The following is a 21,866-nucleotide window of genomic DNA, read 5'->3' on the forward strand; positions in this document are numbered from 1 at the left end:
ATTTCCACAGTATAATCCACTACAGAGTGTGAGGGTCCTGAATTCCACAGTGTGTTCCAGTACCCAGTCTGAGGGTCCTAAATTCCAGAGTCTATTCCAGTACACAGTGTGAGGGTCCTGAATTCCACAGTGTAATCCACTACAGAGTATGAGGGTCCTGAATTCCACAGTGCGTTCCAGTAGCCAGTCTGAGGGTCCTAAATTCCAGAGTCTATTCCAGTACACAGTGTGGGGGTCCTGAATTCCACAGTGTAATCCAGTACCGAGTTTGAGGGTCCTGAATCGCACAGTTTAACCCAGTTTCGAGCGTGTGGTTCCTGAATCCCACAGTGTAACCCAATACCAAGCGTGAGGTTCCTGAATTCCGCAGTGTATTCCACTACCGAGTGTCAGGGTCCTGCATTGCACTGTGTAATCCAGTACTGAGTGTGAGGGTCCAGAATTGCACTGCGTAATCCAGTACCGAGAGTGAGGGTCCTGAATTTAACAGTGTTTTTCAGTACCTAGTGTGAGGGTCCTAAATTCCAGAGTCTATTCCACTGCGGAGTGTGAGGGACCTGATTTCCACAGTGTAATCCAGTACCGTGTGTGAGGGTCCTGAATTGCACTGTGTAATCCAATACAGTGTGTGTGGGCCCTGAATTACCCAGTGTAACCCAGTACCAAGAGTGAGGGTCCTGAATTCAACAATGTAATCCAGTACTGAGTGTGAGGGTCCAGAATTGCACTGCGTAATCCAGTACAGAGTGTGAGGGTCCTGAATCGCACTGCGTAATCCAGTACCGAGTCTGAGGGTCCTGAATTCCACAGTGAAATACACTACCGAGTGTGAGGGACATGAATTGCACTGTGTAATCCAGGACCGAGTGTGAGGGTCCTGAATTCCACAGTGTAATCCAGCACCGAGAGAGAGGGTCCTGAATTACCCAGTATAACCCAGTACCAAGAGTGAGGGTCCTGAATTCAACTGGGTAATCCACTACAGAGTGTGAGGGTCCTGAATTCAACAGTGTAATCCACTACCGAGTGTGAGGGTCCTGATTTCCACAGTATAATCCACTACAGAGTGTGAGGGTCCTGAATTCAACAGTGTGTTCCAGTACCCAATCTGAGGGTCCTAAATTCCAGAGTCTATTCCAGTACACAGTGTGGGGGTCCTGAATTCCACAGTGTAATCCATGACCGAGTGTGAGGGTCCTGAATTGCACTGTGTAATCCACTATAGTGTGTGTTGGCCCTGAATTACCCAGTGTAACCCAGTACCAAGAGTGAGGGTCCTGAATTCAACAATGTAATCCGGGACCGAGTGTGAGGGTCCTGAATTGCACTGCGTAATCCAGTACCGAGTCTGAGAGTCCTGAATTTAACAGTGTTTTCCTGTACCTAGTCTGAGATTCCTGAATCCCACAGAGTAACCCAGTATCGAGTGTGATATTCCTTCTTTCCACAGTGGAATCCACTACCGAGTGTGAGGGACCTGAATTGCACTGTGCAATCCAGTACCGGGTGTGAGGGTCCTGAATTCCACAGTGTAAACCACTACCGAGTGTGAGGGTCCTGAATTCCACAGTGTAATCCAGTACTGAGTGTGAGGGTACTGAATTCCACAGTGTAATCCAGTACCAAGAGTGAGGGTCCTGAATTCCACAGTGTAATCCAGTACTGAGCGTGAGGGTCCTGAATCCCATAGTGTAATCCAGTAATTTGTGTGAAGGTCCCATATTTCAGTGTAATCCAGTACCAAGAGTGACGGTCCTGAATTCAACAGTGTAATCCAGTACCGAGAGTGAGGGTCCTGAATTTAACAGTGTTTTTCAGTACCTAGTGTGAGGGTCCAAAATTCTACATTCTATTCGACTGCGGACTGTGAGGGACCTGATTTCCACAGTGTAATCCAGTACCGTATGTGAGGGTCCTGAATTGCACTGTGTAATCCACTACAGTGTGTGTGGGCCCTGAATTCCACAGTGTAATCCAGTTCCAAGAGTGAGGGTCCTGAATTCCACAGTGTAATCCACTACCGAGTGTGAGGGTCCTAAATTCCACAGTGTAATCCAGTACCAAGAGTGAGGGGCCTGAATTCCACAGTGTAATCAACTACCGAGTCTGAGGGTCCTGAATTCAACTGTGTAATCCAGTACTGAGTGTGAGGGTCCTGAATTGCACTGCGTAATCCAGTACTGAGTGTGAGGGTCCTGAATTGCACTGTGTAATCCACTACAGTGTGTGTGGGCCCTGAATTCCACAGTGTAATCCAGTACCAAGAGTGAGGGTCCTGAATTCCACAGTGTAATCAACTACCGAGTGTGAGGGTCCTGAATTCAACAGTGTAATCCAGTACTGAGTGTGAGGGTCCTGAATTCAACAGTGTAATCCAGTACTGAGTGTGAGGGTCTTGAATTCCACAGTATAAACCACTACAGAGAGTGAGGGTCCTGAATTCAACCGTGTGTTCCAGTACCCAGTCTGAGGGTCCAAAATTCCAGAGTCTATTCCAGTACACAGTGTGGGGGTACTGAATTCCACAGTGTAATCCAGTACAGAGTTTGAGGGTCCTGAATCGCACAGTTTAACCGAGTTTCGAGTGTGTGGTTCCTGAATCCCTCAGAGTAACACAGTACCAAGCGTGAGGTTCCTGAATTCCGCAGTGTAATCCACTACCGAGTGTCAGGGTCCTGCATTGCACAGTGTAATCCTGTACCAAGAGTGAGGGCCCTGAATTTAACAGTGTTTTTCAGTACCTAGTGTGAGGGTCCTATATTCCAGATTCTATTCCACTGTGGAGTGTGAGGGTCCTGAATTCCACACTGTAGTCCTCTACCGAGTTTAAGGACCTGAATTGCACTGTGTAATCCATTACAGTGTGTGTGGGCCCTGAATTACCCAGTGTAACCCACTACCAAGAGTGAGGGTCCTGAATTCAACAGTGTAATCCAGTACTGAGTGTGAGGGTCCTGAATTGCACTGCGTAATCCAGTACTGAGTGTGAGGGTCCTGAATTACACAGTGAAATCCACTACCAAGTGTGAGGGACCTGAATTGCACTGTGTAATCCAGTACCGAGTGTGAGGGTCCTGAATTCCACAGTGTAATCCACTAGCGAGTGTGAGGGACATGAATTGCACTGTGTAATCCACTACCGAGTGTGAGGGACTGAATTGCACTGTGTAATCCAGGACCGAGTGTGAGGGTCCTGAATTCCACAGTGTAATCCAGCACCGAGAGAGAGGGTCCTGAATTACCCAGTATAACCCAGTACCAAGAGAGAGGGTCCTGAATTCAACTGTGTAATCCAGTACCGAGTGTGAGGGTCCTGAATTCCACAGTGTAATCCACTACCGAGTGTGAGGGACATGAATTGCACTGTGTTATCCAGGACCGAGTGTGAGGGTCCTGAATTCCACAGTGTAATCCAGCACTGAGAGAGAGGGTCCTGAATTACCCAGTATAACCCAGTACCAAGAGTGAGGGTCCTGAATTCAACTGTGTAATCCACTACAGTGTGTGTGGGCCCTGAATTACCCAGTGTAACCCTTACCAAGAGTGAGGGTCCTGAATTCAACAGTGTAATCCAGTACTGAGTGTGAGGGTCTTGAATTCCACAGTATAATCCACTACAGAGTGTGAGGGTCCTGAATTCAACAGTGTGTTCCAGTACCCAGTCTGAGGGTCCTAAATTCCAGAGTCTATTCCAGTACACAGTGTGGGGGTCCTGAATTCCACAGTGTAATCCAGGACTGAGTGTGAGGGTCCTGAATTGCACTGTGTAATCCACTACAGTGTGTGTGGGCCCTGAATTACCCAGTGTGACCCAGTACCAAGAGTGAGGGTCCTGAATTCAACAATGTAATCCAGGACCGAGTGTGAGGGTCCTGAATTCCACAGTGTAATCCAGTACTGAGTGTGAGGGTACGGAATTCCACAGTGTAATCCAGTACCGAGTGTGAGGGTCCTGAATCCCATAGTGTAATCCACTAATTTGTGTGAAGGTCCCATATTTCAGTGTAATCCAGTACCAAGAGTGACGGTCCTGAATTCAACAGTGTAATCCAGTACCGAGAGTGAGGGTCCTGAATTTAACAGTGTTTTTCAGTACCTAGTGTGAGGGTCCAAAATTCTAGATTCTATTCGACTGCGGACTGTGAGGGACCTGATTTCCACAGTGTAATCCAGTACCGTATGTGAGGGTCCTGAATTGCACTGTGTAATCCACTACAGTGTGTGTGGGCCCTGAATTCCACAGTGTAATCCAGTATCGTGTGTGAGGGTCCTGAATTCCACAGTGTAATCCACTACCGAGACAGATGGTCCTGAATTACCCAGTATAACCCAGTACCAAGAGTGAGGGTCCTGAATTCAACAGTGTAATCCAGTACTGAGTATGAGGGTCCTGAATTGCACTGAGTAATCCAGTACTGAGTGTGAGCGTCCTGTATTCCACAGTGTAATCCACTACCGACTGTGAGGGACCTGAATTGCACTGTGTAATCCACTACCGAGTGTGAGGGTCCTAAATTCCACAGTGTAATCCACTACCGAGTGTGAGGGTCCTGATTTCCACAGTATAATCCACTACAGAGTGTGAGGGTCCGGAATTCCACAGTGTGTTCCAGTACCCAGTCTGAGGGTCCTAAATTCCAGGGTCTATTCCAGTACACAGTGTGAGGGTCCTGAATTGCACTGTGTAATCCACTACCGAGTGTGAGGGTCCTGAATTCCACAGTGTAATCCACTACCGAGTGTGAGGGTCCTGATTTCCACAGTATAATCCACTACAGAGTGTGAGGGTCCGGAATTCCACAGTGTGTTCCAGTACCCAGTCTGAGGGTCCTAAATTCCAGAGTCTATTCCAGTACACAGTGTGGGGGTCCTGAATTCCACAGTGTAATCCAGTACCGAGTTTGAGGGTCCTGAATCGCACAGTTTAACCCAGTACCAAGCGTGCGGTTCCTGAATTCCGCAGTGTATTCCACTACTGAGTGTGAGGGTACGGAATTCCACAGTGTAATCCAGTACTGAGCGTGAGGGTCCTGAATCCCATAGTGTAATCCACTAATTTGTGTGAAGGTCCCATATTTCAGTGTAATCCAGTACCAAGAGTGACGGTCCTGAATTCAACAGTGTAATCCAGTACCGAGAGTGAGGGTCTTGAATTTAACAGTGTTTTTCAGTACCTAGTGTGAGGGTCCAAAATTCTAGATTCTATTCGACTGCGGACTGTGAGGGACCTGATTTCCACAGTGTAATCCAGTACCGTATGTGAGGGTCCTGAATTGCACTGTGTAATCCACTACAGTGTGTGTGGGCCCTGAATTCCACAGTGTAATCCAGTTCCAAGAGTGAGGGTCCTGAATTCCACAGTGTAATCCACTACCGAGTGTGAGGGTCCTGAATTCAACTGTGTAATCCAGTACTGAGTGTGAGGGTCCTGAATTGCACTGCGTAATCCAGTACTGAGTGTGAGGGTCCTGAATTGCACTGTGTAATCCACTACAGTGTGTGTGGGCCCTGAATTCCACAGTGTAATCCAGTACCAAGAGTGAGGGTCCTGAATTCCACAGTGTAATCAACTACCGAGTGTGAGGGTCCTGAATTCAACAGTGTAATCCAGTACTGAGTGTGAGGGTCTTGAATTCCACAGTATAAACCACTACAGAGAGTGAGGGTCCTGAATTCAACAGTGTGTTCCAGTACCCAGTCTGAGGGTCCTAAATTCCAGAGTCTATTCCAGTACACAGTGTGGGGGTCCTGAATTCCACAGTGTAATCCAGGACCGAGTGTGAGGGTCCTGAATTGCACTGTGTAATCCACTACAGTGTGTGTGGGCCCTGAATTACCCAGTGTGACCCAGTACCAAGAGTGAGGGTCCTGAATTCAACAATGTAATCCAGGACCGAGTGTGAGGGTCCTGAATTGCACTGCGTAATCCAGTACCGAGTCTGAGAGTCCTGAATTTAACAGTGTTTTCCTGTACCTAGTCTGAGATTCCTGAATCACACAGAGTAACCCAGTATCGAGTGTGATTTTCCTTCTTTCCACAGTGGAATCCACTACCGAGTGTGAGGGACCTGAATTGCACAGTTTAACCGAGTTTCGAGTGTGTGGTTCCTGAATCCCGCCGAGTAACACAGTACCAAGCGTGAGGTTCCTGAATTCCGCAGTGTAATCCACTACCGAGTGTCAGGATCCTGCATTGCACTGTGTAATCCAGTACTGAGTGTGAGGGTACTGAATTCCACAGTGTAATCCTGTACCAAGAGTGAGGGCCCTGAATTTAACAGTGTTTTTCAGTACCTATCGTGAGGGTCCTAAATTCCAGATTCTATTCCACTGTGGAGTGTGAGGGTCCTGAATTCCACACTGTAGTCCTCTACCAAGTGTGAGGGTCCTGAATTGCACTGTGTAATCCACTACAGTGTGTGTGGGCCCTGAATTACCCAGTGTAACCCAGTACCAAGAGTGAGGGTCCTGAATTCAACAGTGTAATCCAGTACTGAGTGTGAGGGTACGGAATTCCACAGTGTAATCCAGTACTGAGCGTGAGGGTCCTGAATCCATAGTGTAATCCACTAATTTGTGTGAAGGTCCCATATTTCAGTGTAATCCAGTACCAAGAGTGACGGTCCTGAATTCAACAGTGTAATCCAGTACCGAGAGTGAGGGTCTTGAATTTAACAGTGTTTTTCAGTACCTAGTGTGAGGGTCCAAAATTCTAGATTCTATTCGACTGCGGACTGTGAGGGACCTGATTTCCACCGTGTAATCCAGTACCGTATGTGAGCGTCCTGAATTGCACTGTGTAATCCACTACAGTGTGTGTGGGCCCTGAATTCCACAGTGTAATCCAGTTCCAAGAGTGAGGGTCCTGAATTCCACAGTGTAATCCACTACCGAGTGTGAGGGTCCTAAATTCCACAGTGTAATCCAGTACCAAGAGTGAGGGGCCTGAATTCCACAGTGTAATCAACTACCGAGTGTGAGGGTCCTGAATTCAACTGTGTAATCCAGTACTGAGTGTGAGGGTCCTGAATTGCACTGCGTAATCCAGTACTGAGTGTGAGGGTCCTGAATTGCACTGTGTAATCCACTACAGTGTGTGTGGGCCCTGAATTCCACAGTGTAATCCAGTACTGAGTGTGAGGGTCCTGAATTCCACAGTGTAATCAACTACCGAGTGTGAGGGACATGAATTACCCAGTATAACCCAGTACCAAGAGTGAGGGTCCTGAATTCAAATGTGTAATCCAGTACCGAGTGTGAGGGTCCTGAATTCCACAGTGTAATCCACTACCGAGTGTGAGGGACATGAATTGCACTGTGTAATCCAGGACCGAGTGTGAGGGTCCTGAATTCCACAGTGTAATCCAGCACCGAGAGAGAGGGTCCTGAATTACCCAGTATAACCCAGTACCAAGAGTGAGGGTCCTGAATTCAACAATGTAATCCAGTACTGAGTGTGAGGGTCCAGAATTGCACTGCGTAATCCAGTACTGAGTGTGAGTGTCCTGAATTGCACTGCGTAATCCAGTACCGAGTCTGAGGGTCCTGAATTCCACAGTGAAATACACTACCGAGTGTGGGTCCTGAATTCCACAGTATAATCCACTACAGAGTGTGAGTGTCCTGAATTCCACAGTGTGTTCCAGTACCCAGTCTGAGGGATCTAAATTCCAGAGTCTATTCCAGTATAGAGTGTGAGGGACTGAATTGCACAGTGTAATCCAGTTCCAAGAGTGAGGGTCCTGAATTCCACAGTGTAATCCACTACCGAGTGTGAGGGTCCTAAATTCCACAGTGTAATCCAGTACCAAGAGTGAGGGGCCTGAATTCCACAGTGTAATCAACTACCGAGTGTGAGGGTCCTGAATTCAACTGTGTAATCCAGTACTGAGTGTGAGGGTCCTGAATTGCACTGCGTAATCCAGTACTGAGTGTGAGGGTCCTGAATTGCACTGTGTAATCCACTACAGTGTGTGTGGGCCCTGAATTCCACAGTGTAATCCAGTACCAAGAGTGAGGGTCCTGAATTCCACAGTGTAATCAACTACCGAGTGTGAGGGTCCTGAATTCAACAGTGTAATCCAGTACTGAGTGTGAGGGTCTTGAATTCCACAGTATAAACCACTACAGAGAGTGAGGGTCCTGAATTCAACCGTGTGTTCCAGTACCCAGTCTGAGGGTCCAAAATTCCAGAGTCTATTCCAGTACACAGTGTGGGGGTACTGAATTCCACAGTGTAATCCAGTACAGAGTTTGAGGGTCCTGAATCGCACAGTTTAACCGAGTTTCGAGTGTGTGGTTCCTGAATCCCTCAGAGTAACACAGTACCAAGCGTGAGGTTCCTGAATTCCGCAGTGTAATCCACTACAGTGTGTGTGGGCCCTGAATTACTCAGTGTAACCCACTACCAAGAGTGAGGGTCCTGAATTCAACAGTGTAATCCAGTACTGAGTGTGAGGGTCCTGAATTGCACTGCGTAATCCAGTACTGAGTGTGAGGGTCCTGAATTCCACAGTGAAATCCACTACCAAGTGTGAGGGACCTGAATTGCACTGTGTAATCCAGTACCGAGTGTGAGGGTCCTGAATTCCACAGTGTAATCCACTACCGAGTGTGAGGGACATGAATTGCACTGTGTAATCCACTACCGAGTGTGAGGGACTGAATTGCACTGTGTAATCCAGGACCGAGTGTGAGGGTCCTGAATTCCACAGTGTAATCCAGCACCGAGAGAGAGGGTCCTGAATGACCCAGTATAACCCAGTACCAAGAGTGAGGGTCCTGAATTCAACTGTGTAATCCAGTACCGAGTGTGAGGGTCCTGAATTCCACAGTGTAATCCACTACCGAGTGTGAGGGACATGAATTGCACTGTGTTATCCAGGACCGAGTGTGAGGGTCCTGAATTCCACAGTGTAATCCAGCACCGAGAGAGAGGGTCCTGAATTACCCAGTATAACCAAGTACCAAGAGGGAGGGTCCTGAATTCAACTGTGTAATCCACTACAGAGTGTGAGGGTCCTGAATTCAACAGTGTGTTCCAGTACCCAGTCTGAGGGTCCTAAATTCCAGAGACTATTCCAGTACACAGTGTGGGGGTCCTGAATTCCACAGTGTAATCCAGTACCGAGTGTGAGGGTCCTGAATTGCACTGTGTAATCCACTACAGTGTGTGTGGGCCCTGAATTACCCAGTGTAACCCTTACCAAGAGTGAGGGTCCTGAATTCAACAGTGTAATCCAGTACTGAGTGTGAGGGTCTTGAATTCCACAGTATAATCCACTACAGAGTGTGAGGGTCCTGAATTCAACAGTGTGTTCCAGTACCCAGTCTGAGGGTCCAAAATTCCAGAGTCTATTCCAGTACACAGTGTGGGGGTCCTGAATTCCACAGTGTAATCCAGGACCGAGTGTGAGGGTTCTGAATTGCACTGTGTAATCCACTACAGTGTGTGTGGGCCCTGAATTACCCAGTGTGACCCAGTACCAAGAGTGAGGGTCCTGAATTCAACAATGTAATCCAGGACCGAGTGTGAGGGTCCTGAATTGCACTGCGTAATCCAGTACCGAGTCTGAGAGTCCTGAATTTAACAGTGTTTTCCTGTACCTAGTCTGAGATTCCTGAATCCCACAGAGTAACCCAGTATCGAGTGTGATGTTCCTTCTATCCACAGTGGAATCCACTACCGAGTGTGAGGGACCTGAATTACACTGTGCAATCCAGTACCGGGTGTGAGGGTCCTGAATTCCACAGTGTAATCCACTACCGTGTGTGAGGGTCCTGAATTCCACAGTATAATCCACGTCCATGTGTGAGGGTCCTGAATCTCACGTGTAACGCAGTATCGAGTGGGAGGTTCCTTAAATACTCAGGGTAATTCAGTACTGAGTGTGAGGGTCCTGAATTCCACTGTGTAATCCAGTATCGTGTGTGAGGGTCCTGAATTCCACAGTGTAATCCAGCACCGAGACAGATGGTCCTGAATTACCCAGTATAACCCAGTACCAAGAGTGAGGGTCCTGAATTCAACAGTGTAATCCAGTACTGAGTATGAGGGTCCTGAATTGCACTGAGTAATCCAGTACTGAGTGTGAGCGTCCTGTATTCCACAGTGTAATCCACTACCGACTGTGAGGGACCTGAATTGCACTGTGTAATCCACTACCGAGTGTGAGGGTCCTGAATTCCACAGTGTAATCCACTACCGAGTGTGAGGGTCCTGATTTCCACAGTATAATCCACTACAGAGTGTGAGGGTCCGGAATTCCACAGTGTGTTCCAGTACCCAGTCTGAGGGTCCTAAATTCCAGAGTCTATTCCAGTACACAGTGTGGGGGTCCTGAATTCCACAGTGTAATCCACTACAGAGTATGAGGGTCCTGAATTCCACAGTGCGTTCCAGTAGCCAGTCTGAGGGTCCTAAATTCCAGAGTCTATTCCAGTACACAGTGTGGGGGTCCTGAATTACACAGTGTAATCCAGTACCGAGTTTGAGGGTCCTGAATCGCACAGTTTAACCCAGTACCAAGCGTGCGGTTCCTGAATTCCGCAGTGTATTCCACTACCGAGTGTCAGGGTCCTGCATTGCACTGTGTAATCCAGTACTGAGTGTGAGGGTACTGAATTCCACAGTGTAATCCAGTACCGAGAGTGAGGGTCGTGAATTTAACAGTGTTTTTCAGTACCTAGTGTGAGGGTCCTAAATTCCAGAGTCTATTCCACTGCGGAGTGTGAGGGACCTGATTTCCACAGTGTAATCCAGTACCGTGTGTGAGGGTCCTGAATTGCACTGTGTAATCCAGTACAGTGTGTGTGGGCCCTGAATTACCCAGTGTAACCCAGTACCAAGAGTGAGGGTCCTGAATTCAACAATGTAATCCAGTACTGAGTGTGAGTGTCCTGAATTGCACTGCGTAATCCAGTACTGAGTGTGAGTGTCCTGAATTGCACTGCGTAATCCAGTACCGAGTCTGAGGGTCCTGAATTCCACAGTGAAATACACTACCGAGTGTGGGTCCTGAATTCCACAGTATAATCCACTACAGAGTGTGAGTGTCCTGAATTCCACAGTGTGTTCCAGTACCCAGTCTGAGGGATCTAAATTCCAGAGTCTATTCCAGTATAGAGTGTGGGGGTCCTGAATTGCACTGTGTAATCCAGTGCCAAGTGTGAGGGTCCTGAATTCCACAGTGTAATCCAGTACTGAGTGTGAGGGTACGGAATTCCACAGTGTAATCCAGTACTGAGCGTGAGGGTCCTGAATCCCATAGTGTAATCCACTAATTTGTGTGAAGGTCCCATATTTCAGTGTAATCCAGTACCAAGAGTGACGGTCCTGAATTCAACAGTGTAATCCAGTACCGAGAGTGAGGGTCTTGAATTTAACAGTGTTTTTCAGTACCTAGTGTGAGGGTCCAAAATTCTAGATTCTATTCGACTGCGGACTGTGAGGGACCTGATTTCCACAGTGTAATCAAGTACCGTATGTGAGGGTCCTGAATTGCACTGTGTAATCCACTACAGTGTGTGTGGGCCCTGAATTCCACAGTGTAATCCAGTACCAAGAGTGAGGGGCCTGAATTGCACAGTGTAATCAACTACCGAGTGTGAGGGTCCTGAATTCAACTGTGTAATCCAGTACTGAGTGTGAGGGTCCTGAATTGCACTGCGTAATCCAGTACTGAGCGTGAGGGTCCTGAATTGCACTGTGTAATCCACTACAGTGTGTGTGGGCCCTGAATTCCACAGTGTAATCCAGTACCAAGAGTGAGGGTCCTGAATTCCACAGTGTAATCAACTACCGAGTGTGAGGGTCCTGAATTCAACAGTGTAATCCAGTACTGAGTGTGAGGGTCTTGAATTCCACAGTATAAACCACTACAGAGAGTGAGGGTCCTGAATTCAACAGTGTTCCAGTACCCTGTCTGAGGGTCCTAAATTCCAGAGTCTATTCCAGTACACAGAGTGGGGGTACTGAATTCCACAGTGTAATCCAGTACAGAGTTTGAGGGTCCTGAATCGCACAGTTTAACCGAGTTTCGAGTGTGTGGTTCCTGAATCCCTCCGAGTAACACAGTACCAAGCGTGAGGTTCCTGAATTCCGCAGTGTAATCCACTACCGAGTGTCAGGATCCTGCATTGCACAGTGTATTCCTGTAGCAAGAGTGAGGGCCCTGAATTTAACAGTGTTTTTCAGTACCTAGTGTGAGGGTCCTAAATTCCAGATTCTATTCCACTGTGGAGTGTGAGGGTCCTGAATTCCACACTGTGGTCCTCTACCGAGTGTGAGGGTCCTGAATTGCACTGTGTAATCCACTACAGTGTGTGTGGGCCCTGAATTACCCAGAGTAACCCAGTACCAAGAGTGAGGGTCCTGAATTCAACAGTGTAATCCAGTACTGAGTGTGAGGGTCCTGAATTGCACTGCGTAATCCAGTACTGAGTGTGAGGGTCCTGAATTCCACAGTGAAATCCACTACCGAGTGTGAGGGACCTGAATTGCACTGTGTAATCCAGTACCGAGTGTGAGGGTCCTGAATTCCACAGTGTAATCCACTACCGAGTGTGAGGGACATGAATTGCACTGTGTAATCCACTACCGAGTGTGAGGGACTGAATTGCACTGTGTAATCCAGGACCGAGTGTGAGGGTCCTGAATTCCACAGTGTAATCCAGCACCGAGAGAGAGGGTCCTGAATTACCCAGTATAACCCAGTACCAAGAGTGAGGGTCCTGAATTCAAATGTGTAATCCAGTACCGAATGTGAGGGTCCTGAATTCCACAGTGTAATCCACTACCGAGTGTGAGGGACATGAATTGCACTGTGTAATCCAGGACCGAGTGTGAGGGTCCTGAATTCCACAGTGAAATACACTACCGAGTGTGGGTCCTGAATTCCACAGTATAATACACTACAGAGTGTGAATGTCCTGAATTCCACAGTGTGTTCCAGTACCCAGTCTGAGGGATCTAAATTCCAGAGTCTATTCCAGTATAGAGTGTGGGGGTCCTGAATTGCACTGTGTAATCCAGTGCCAAGCGTGACGGTCCTGAATTCCACAGTGTAATCCAGTACTGAGTGTGAGGGTACGGAATTCCACAGTGTAATCCAGTACTGAGCGTGAGGGTCCTGAATCCCATAGTGTAATCCACTAATTTGTGTGAAGGTCCCATATTTCAGTGTAATCCAGTACCAAGAGTGACGGTCCTGAAATCCACAGTGTAATCCAGTACCGAGAGTGAGGGTCTTGAATTTAACAGTGTTTTTCAGTACCTAGTGTGAGGGTCCAAAATTCTAGATTCTATTCGACTGCGGACTGTGAGGGACCTGATTTCCACAGTGTAATCCAGTACCGTATGTGAGGGTCCTGAATTGCACTGTGTAATCCACTACAGTGTGTGTGGGCCCTGAATTCCACAGTGTAATCCAGTTCCAAGAGTGAGGGTCCTGAATTCCACAGTGTAATCCACTACCGAGTGTGAGGGTCCTAAATTCCACAGTGTAATCCAGTACCAAGAGTGAGGGGCCTGAATTCCACAGTGTAATCAACTACCGAGTGTGAGGGTCCTGAATTCAACTGTGTAATCCAGTACTGAGTGTGAGGGTCCTGAATTGCACTGCGTAATCCAGTACTGAGTGTGAGGGTCCTGAATTGCACTGTGTAATCCACTACAGTGTGTGTGGGCCCTGAATTCCACAGTGTAATCCAGTACCAAGAGTGAGGGTCCTGAATTCCACAGTGTAATCAACTACCGAGTGTGAGGGTCCTGAATTCAACAGTGTAATCCAGTACTGAGTGTGAGGGTCTTGAATTCCACAGTATAAACCACTACAGAGAGTGAGGGTCCTGAATTCAACAGTGTGTTCCAGTACCCAGTCTGAGGGTCCTAAATTCCAGAGTCTATTCCAGTACACAGTGTGGGGGTACTGAATTCCACAGTGTAATCCAGTACAGAATTTGAGGGTCCTGAATCGCACAGTTTAACCGAGTTTCGAGTGTGTGGTTCCTGAATCCCTCAGAGTAACACAGTACCAAGCGTGAGGTTCCTGAATTCCGCAGTGTAATCCACTACCGAGTGTCAGGGTCCTGCATTGCACTGTGTAATCCAGTACTGAGTGTGAGGGTACTGAATTCCACAGTGTAATCCAGTACCGAGAGTGAGGGTCCTGAATTTAACAGTGTTTTTCAGTACCTAGTGTGAGGGTCCTATATTCCAGATTCTATTCCACTGTGGAGTGTGAGGGTCCTGAATTCCACACTGTAGTCCTCTACCGAGTGTGAGGGACCTGAATTGCACTGTGTAATCCACTACAGTGTGTGTGGGCCCTGAATTACCCAGTGTAACCCACTACCAAGAGTGAGGGTCCTGAATTCAACAGTGTAATCCAGTACTGAGTGTGAGGGTCCTGAATTGCACTGCGTAATCCAGTACTGAGTGTGAGGGTCCTGAATTCCACAGTGAAATCCACTACCAAGTGTGAGAGACCTGAATTGCACTGTGTAATCCAGTACCGAGTGTGAGGGTCCTGAATTCCACAGTGTAATCCACTACCGAGTGTGAGGGACATGAATTGCACTGTGTTATCCAGGACCGAGTGTGAGGGTCCTGAATTCCACAGTGTAATCCAGCACCGAGAGAGAGGGTCCTGAATTACCCAGTATAACCCAGTACCAAGAGTGAGGGTCCTGAATTCAACTGTGTAATCCACTACAGAGTGTGAGGGTCCTGAATTCAACAGTGTGTTCCAGTACCCAGTCTGAGGGTCCTAAATTCCAGAGACTATTCCTGTACACAGTGTGGGGGTCCTGAATTCCACAGTGTAATCCAGTACCGAGTGTGAGGGTCCTGAATTGCACTGTGTAATCCACTACAGTGTGTGTGGGCCCTGAATTACCCAGTGTAACCCTTACCAAGAGTGAGGGTCCTGAATTCAACAGTGTAATCCAGTACTGAGTGTGAGGGTCTTGAATTCCACAGTATAATCCACTACAGAGTGTGAGGGTCCTGAATTCAACAGTGTGTTCCAGTACCCAGTCTGAGGGTCCTAAATTCCAGAGTCTATTCCAGTACACAGTGTGGGGGTCCTGAATTCCACAGTGTAATCCAGGACCGAGTGTGAGGGTCCTGAATTGCACTGTGTAATCCACTACAGTGTGTGTGGGCCCTGAATTACCCAGTGTGACCCAGTACCAAGAGTGAGGGTCCTGAATTCAACAATGTAATCCAGGACCGAGTGTGAGGGTCCTGAATTGCACTGCGTAATCCAGTACCGAGTCTGAGAGTCCAGAATTTAACAGTGTTTTCCTGTACCTAGTCTGAGATTCCTGAATCCCACAGAGTAACCCAGTATCGAGTGTGATGTTCCTTCTTTCCACAGTGGAATCCACTACCGAGTGTGAGGGACCTGAATTGCACTGTGCAATCCAGTACCGGGTGTGAGGGTCCTGAATTCCACAGTGTAATCCACTACCGTGTGTGAGGGTCCTGAATTCCACAGTATAATCCACGTCCAAGTGTGAGAGTCCTGAATCTCACGTGTAACGCAGTATCGAGTGGGAGGTTCCTTAAATACTCAGGGTAATTCAGTACTGAGTGTGAGGGTCCTGAATTCCACTGTGTAATCCAGTATCGTGTGTGAGGGTCCTGAATTCCACAGTGTAATCCAGCACCGAGACAGATGGTCCTGAATTACCCAGTATAACCCAGTACCAAGAGTGAGGGTCCTGAATTCAACAGTGTAATCCAGTACTGAGTATGAGGGTCCTGAATTGCACTGAGTAATCCAGTACTGAGTGTGAGCGTCCTGTATTCCACAGTGTAATCCACTACCGACTGTGAGGGACCTGAATTGCACTGTGTAATCCACTACCGAGTGTGAGGGTCCTGAATTCAACAGTGTAATCCAGTACTGAGTGTGAGGGTCTTGAATTCCACAGTATAAACCACTACAGAGAGTGAGGGTCCTGAATTCAACAGTGTGTTCCAGTACCCAGTCTGAGGGTCCTAAATTCCAGAGTCTATTCCAGTATACAGTGTGGGGGTACTGAATTCCACAGTGTAATCCAGGACCGAGTGTGAGGGTCCTGAATTGCACTGTGTAATCCACTACAGTGTGTGTGGGCCCTGAATTACCCAGTGTGACCCAGTACCAAGAGTGAGGGTCCTGAATTCAACAATGTAATCCAGGACCGAGTGTGAGGGTCCTGAATTGCACTGCGTAATCCAGTACCGAGTCTGAGAGTCCAGAATTTAACAGTGTTTTCCTGTACCTAGTCTGAGATTCCTGAATCCCACAGAGTAACCCAGTATCGAGTGTGATGTTCCTTCTTTCCACAGTGGAATCCACTACCGAGTGTGAGGGACCTGAATTGCACTGTGCAATCCAGTACCGGGTGTGAGGGTCCTGAATTCCACAGTGTAATCCACTACCGTGTGTGAGGGTCCTGAATTCCACAGTATAATCCACGTCCAAGTGTGAGAGTCCTGAATCTCACGTGTAACGCAGTATCGAGTGGGAGGTTCCTTAAATACTCAGGGTAATTCAGTACTGAGTGTGAGGGTCCTGAATTCCACTGTGTAATCCAGTATCGTGTGTGAGGGTCCTGAATTCCACAGTGTAATCCAGCACCGAGACAGATGGTCCTGAATTACCCAGTATAACCCAGTACCAAGAGTGAGGGTCCTGAATTCAACAGTGTAATCCAGTACTGAGTATGAGGGTCCTGAATTGCACTGAGTAATCCAGTACTGAGTGTGAGCGTCCTGTATTCCACAGTGTAATCCACTACCGACTGTGAGGGACCTGAATTGCACTGTGTAATCCACTACCGAGTGTGAGGGTCCTGAATTCAACAGTGTAATCCAGTACTGAGTGTGAGGGTCTTGAATTCCACAGTATAAACCACTACAGAGAGTGAGGGTCCTGAATTCAACAGTGTGTTCCAGTACCCAGTCTGAGGGTCCTAAATTCCAGAGTCTATTCCAGTATACAGTGTGGGGGTACTGAATTCCACAGTGTAATCCAGTACAGAGTTTGAGGGTCCTGAATCGCACAGTTTAACCGAGTTTCGAGTGTGTGGTTGCTGAATCCCTCCGAATAACACAGTACCAAGCGTGAGGTTCCTCAATTCCGCAGTGTAATCCACTACCGAGTGTCAGGATCCTGCATTGCACAGTGTAATCCAGTACTGAGTGTGAGGGTCGTGAATTTAACAGTGTTTTTCAGTACCTAGTGTGAGGGTCCTAAATTCCAGAGTCTATTCCACTGCGGAGTGTGAGGGACCTGATTTCCACAGTGTAATCCAGTACCGTGTGTGAGGGTCCTGAATTGCACTGTGTAATCCAGTACAGTGTGTGTGGGCCCTGAATTACCCAGTGTAACCCAGTACCAAGAGTGAGGGTCCTGAATTCAACAATGTAATCCAGTACTGAGTGTGAGGGTCCAGAATTGCACTGCGTAATCCAGTACTGAGTGTGAGTGTCCTGAATTGCACTGCGTAATCCAGTACCGAGTCTGAGGGTCCTGAATTCCACAGTGAAATACACTACCGAGTGTGGGTCCTGAATTCCACAGTATAATCCACTACAGAGTGTGAGTGTCCTGAATTCCACAGTGTGTTCCAGTACCCAGTCTGAGGGATCTAAATTCCAGAGTCTATTCCAGTATAGAGTGTGGGGGTCCTGAATTGCACTGTGTAATCCAGTGCCAAGCGTGAGGGTCCTGAATTCCACAGTGTAATCCAGTACTGAGTGTGAGGGTACGGAATTCCACAGTGTAATCCAGTACTGAGCGTGAGGGTCCTGAATCCCATAGTGTAATCCACTAATTTGTGTGAAGGTCCCATATTTCAGTGTAATCCAGTACCAACAGTGACGGTCCTGAATTCAACAGTGTAATCCAGTACCGAGAGTGAGGGTCTTGAATTTAACAGTGTTTTTCAGTACCTAGTGTGAGGGTCCAAAATTCTAGATTCTATTCGACTGCAGACTGTGAGGGACCTGATTTCCACAGTGTAATCCAGTACCGTATGTGAGGGTCCTGAATTGCACTGTGTAATCCACTACAGTGTGTGTGGGCCCTGAATTCCACAGTGTAATCCAGTTCCAAGAGTGAGGGTCCTGAATTCCACAGTGTAATCCACTACCGAGTGTGAGGGTCCTAAATTCCACAGTGTAATCCAGTACCAAGAGTGAGGGGCCTGAATTCCACAGTGTAATCAACTACCGAGTGTGAGGGTCCTGAATTCAACTGTGTAAACCAGTACTGAGTGTGAGGGTCCTGAATTGCACTGCGTAATCCAGTACTGAGTGTGAGGGTCCTGAATTGCACTGTGTAATCCACTACAGTGTGTGTGGGCCCTGAATTCCACAGTGTAATCCAGTACCAAGAGTGAGGGTCCTGAATTCCACAGTGTAATCAACAACCGAGTGTGAGGGTCCTGAATTCAACAGTGTAATCCAGTACTGAGTGTGAGGGTCTTGAATTCCACAGTATAAACCACTACAGAGAGTGAGGGTCCTGAATTCAACAGTGTGTTCCAGTACCCAGTCTGAGGGTCCTAAATTCCTGAGTCTATTCCAGTATACAGTGTGGGGGTACTGAATTCCACAGTGTAATCCAGTACAGAGTTTGAGGGTCCTGAATCGCACAGTTTAACCGAGTTTCGAGTGTGTGGTTGCTGAATCCCTCCGAATAACACAGTACCAAGCGTGAGGTTCCTGAATTCCGCAGTGTAATCCACTACCGAGTGTCAGGATCCTGCATTGCACAGTGTAATCCTGTACCAAGTGTGAGGGCCCTGAATTTAACAGTGTTTTTCAGTACCTAGTGTGAGGGTCCTAAATTCCAGATTCTATTCCACTGTGGAGTGTGAGGGTCCTGAATTCCACACTGTAGTCCTCTACCGAGTGTGAGGGTCCTGAATTGCACTGTGTAATCCACTACAGTGTGTGTGGGCCCTGAATTACCCAGTGTAACCCAGTACCAAGAGTGAGGGTCCTGAATTCAACAATGTAATCCAGTACTGAGTGTGAGGGTCCTGAATTGCACTGCGTAATCCAGTACTGAGTGTGAGGGTCCTGAATTCCACAGTGAAATCCACTACCGAGTGTGAGGGACCTGAATTGCACTGTGTAATCCAGTACCGAGTGTGAGGGTCCTGAATTCCACAGTGTAGTCCACTACCGAGTGTGAGGGACATGAATTGCACTGTGTAATCCACTACCGAGTGTGAGGGACTGAATTGCACTGTGTAATCCAGGACCGAGTGTGAGGGTCCTGAATTCCACAGTGTAATCCAGCACCGAGAGAGAGGGTCCTGAATTACCCAGTATAACCCAGTACCAAGAGTGAGGGTCCTGAATTCAAATGTGTAATCCAGTACCGAGTGTGAGGGTCCTGAATTCCACAGTGTAATCCACTACCGAGTGTGAGGGACATGAATTGCACTGTGTAATCCAGGACCGAGTGTGAGGGTCCTGAATTCAACAATGTAATCCAGTACTGAGTGTGAGGGTCCAGAATTGCACTGCGTAATATAGTACTGAGTGTGAGTGTCCTGAATTGCACTGCGTAATCCAGTACCGAGTCTAAGGGTCCTGAATTCCACAGTGAAATACACTACCGAGTGTGGGTCCTGAATTCCACAGTATAATCCACTACAGAGTGTGAGTGTCCTGAATTCCACAGTGTGTTCCAGTACCCAGTCTGAGGGATCTAAATTCCAGAGTCTATTCCAGTATAGAGTGTGGGGGTCCTGAATTGCACTGTGTAATCCAGTGCCAAGCGTGAGGGTCCTGAATCCCATAGTGTAATCCACTAATTTGTGTGAAGGTCCCATATTTCAGTGTAATCCAGTACCAAGAGTGACGGTCCTGAATTCCACAGTGTAATCCAGTACCGTGTGTGAGGGTCTTGAATTTAACAGTGTTTTTCAGTACCTAGTGTGAGGGTCCAAAATTCTAGATTCTATTCGACTGCGAACTGTGAGGGACCTGATTTCCACAGTGTAATCCAGTACCGTATGTGAGGGTCCTGAATTGCACTGTGTAATCCAGTACAGTGTGTGTGGGCCCTGAATTCCACAGTGTAATCCAGTTCCAAGAGTGAGGGTCCTGAATTCCACAGTGTAATCCACTACCGAGTGTGAGGGTCCTAAATTCTACAGTGTAATCCAGTACCAAGAGTGAGGGGCCTGAATTCCACAGTGTAATCAACTACCGAGTGTGAGGGTCCTGAATTCAACTGTGTAATCCAGTACTGAGTGTGAGGGTCCTGAATTGCACTGCGTAATCCAGTACTGAGTGTGAGGGTCCTGAATTGCACTGTGTAATCCACTACTGTGTGTGTGGGCCCTGAATTCCACAGTGTAATCCAGTACCAAGAGTGAGGGTCCTGAATTCCACAGTGTAATCAACTACCGAGTGTGAGGGTCCTGAATTCAACAGTGTAATCCAGTACTGAGTGAGAGGGTCTTGATTTCCACAGTATAATCCACTACAGAGTGTGAGGGACCTGAATTCCACAGTGTGTTCCAGTACCCAGTCTGAGGGTCCTAAATTCCAGAGTCTATTCCAGTACACAGTGTGAGGGTCCTGAATTCCACAGTGTAATCTACTACAGAGTATGAGGGTCCTGAATTCCACAGTGCGTTCCAGTAGCCAGTCTGAGGGTCCTAAATTCCAGAGTCTATTCCAGTACACAGTGTGGGGGTACTGAATTCCACAGTGTATTCCAGTACAGAGTTTGAGGGTCCTGAATCGCACAGTTTAACCGAGTTTCGAGTGTGTGGTTCCTGAATCCCTCCGAGTAACACAGTACCAAGCGTGAGGTTCCTGAATTCCGCAGTGTAATCCACTACCGAGTGTCAGGATCCTGCATTGCACAGTGTAATCCTGTACCAAGAGTGAGGGCCCTGAATTTAACAGTGTTTTTCAGTACCTAGTGTGAGGGTCCTAAATTCCAGATTCTATTCCACTGTGGAGTGTGAGGGTCCTGAATTCCACACTGTAGTCCTCTACCGAGTGTGAGGGTCCTGAATTGCACTGTGTAATCCACTACAGTGTGTGTGGGCCCTGAATTACCCAGTGTAACCCAGTACCAAGAGTGAGGGTCCTGAATTCAACTGTGTAATCCAGTACTGAGTGTGAGGGTCCTGAATTGCACTGCGTAATCCAGTACTGAGTGTGAGGGTCCTGAATTCCACAGTGAAATCCACTACCGAGTGTGAGGGACCTGAATTGCACTGTGTAATCCAGTACCGAGTGTGAGGGTCCTGAATTCCACAGTGTAATCCACTACCGAGTGTGAGGGACATGAATTGCACTGTGTAATCCACTACCGAGTGTGAGGGACTGAATTGCACTGTGTAATGCAGGACCGAGTGTGAGGGTCCTGAATTCCACAGTGTAATCCAGCACCGAGAGAGAGGGTCCTGAATTACCCAGTATAACCCAGTACCAAGAGTGAGGGTCCTGAATTCAACTGTGTAATCCAGTACCGAGTGTGAGGGTCCTGAATTCCACAGTGTAATCCACTACCGAGTGTGAGGGACATGAATTGCACTGTGTAATCCAGGACCGAGTGTGAGGGTCCTGAATTCCACAGTGTAATCCAGCACCGAGAGAGAGGGTCCTGAATTACCCAGTATAACCCAGTACCAAGAGTGAGGGTCCTGAATTCAACTGTGTAATCCACTACAGAGTGTGAGGGTCCTGAATTCAACAGTGTGTTCCAGTACCCAGTCTGAGGGTCCTAAATTCCAGAGACTATTCCAGTACACAGTGTGGGGGTCCTGAATTCCACAGTGTAATCCAGTACCGAGTGTGAGGGTCCTGAATTGCACTGTGTAATCCACTACAGTGT

Source organism: Hemitrygon akajei, chromosome 18 (assembly GCF_048418815.1).
Source record: "Hemitrygon akajei chromosome 18, sHemAka1.3, whole genome shotgun sequence".
Taxonomy (NCBI): Eukaryota; Metazoa; Chordata; class Chondrichthyes; order Myliobatiformes; family Dasyatidae; genus Hemitrygon; species Hemitrygon akajei.